This window comes from Protobothrops mucrosquamatus, unplaced genomic scaffold (assembly GCF_001527695.2).
Source record: "Protobothrops mucrosquamatus isolate PMUCROS unplaced genomic scaffold, P.Mucros_1.0 scaffold153, whole genome shotgun sequence".
Taxonomy (NCBI): Eukaryota; Metazoa; Chordata; class Lepidosauria; order Squamata; family Viperidae; genus Protobothrops; species Protobothrops mucrosquamatus.
In genome coordinates, this window is record NW_015386517.1 from 401,541 (window position 1) to 402,905 (window position 1,365).

Sequence of the window (1,365 nt, forward strand, 5' to 3'; positions counted from 1 at the left end):
AATATACTGTATGTTCAAGGATTGAATGAAAGGCGATTTTAAAAAGGGATTGGACAATTATTTGCCTGAACTAATATAGGGTCTCCTCCTTGAGTAGGGGGCTGGACTACAAGACCTCCAAGGTCCCATCCAACTCTCTTATTCTGTTATTCTATTACGAGATTCAATAGGATTTATAGCCCCCTTTCCTTCCATCCCGTATTAAAGTGCAATGAAGCAAGGATTTCAATCCAGCAATGTTTAATGCTCCTGAATGAATGAAGGTAGGTATTTTCAGGAGTAAAAGAAGTGGTTTTTTTTGTTTCCTTTCCACTATTAGACAGAAGGCCAGGTGTCAGCTCGTATTTCAACCTATTTTCAGGTGCTGGGGATTTATCACAGGCTGTTCCCAAGAAACAATTTCTTTTGCTGAATTAATCACCAAGTTTATGTTCTAAAGATCAAGGGCAGGAGCCCAGCCTGACAATCTGTTCCTGGATTTTCTTTTTCCATGGGTTCTTTTGCTCAGCCCTGAACCTATCCAAAGACGGTGCTTGTCTTTCTCATTACACGAGCTCCCTCTACTGTTGCCACATTGACAGACTAACATGATTTCTATATTTTTAAAAGATAAGATTAAGTACATTCCAGAGCAATTCTCAGTTATTGAACCACTGAAGAGGCAAGGTGGAAGTTTCCCCCTCTATAAAAGGCCAAAGATACTCCTAAAAGATCTGGGAACAAGAAAGGAGGCACAATTTTCCTCCACGTACAAGGAAAGGCCTTTCTGTACCATTCTGAAAATCAACCATTTTTTTTCTGTTTCATTATCTGTTAGCATTCTGTCATTTTCACTGAGCATCTTTATAGCTCCAGTAATCTGTATATATTCTTATTTGATGGCTACTATTAGCATATAGTGCAACATCATTTCCTTTCTGTTGCATCTGTTCCTTTTGAATACAATGCATTCTTCAGTTGCTACATTCCAATTGCAGAAGTCATCCCATAAGTCTCCCTATCAAATCATATTTCTTTCTTGTGCTAGGTCACAGGGGTAGGCAACCTTGGCTCTTTTATGACTCGTGGACTTCAACTCCCAGAATTCCTGAGCCAGCCAGGCTGGCTCAGGAATTCTGGGAGTTGAAGTCCACGAGTCATAAAAGAGCCAAGGTTGCCTACCCCTGTGCTAGGAGTTGATGTTAGACAATGACAATGATGTTAGACATATTTCCTTGTTGTGCTAGGAGTTGATGTTAGACAACTTTACAAGTGAATGTTCTTGGCTTTTTTCTAAATGATAATAATAATAATAATAATAATAATAATAATAATAATAATAATAATAATAATAATAATAATAATAATAATAATAATAATAATAAT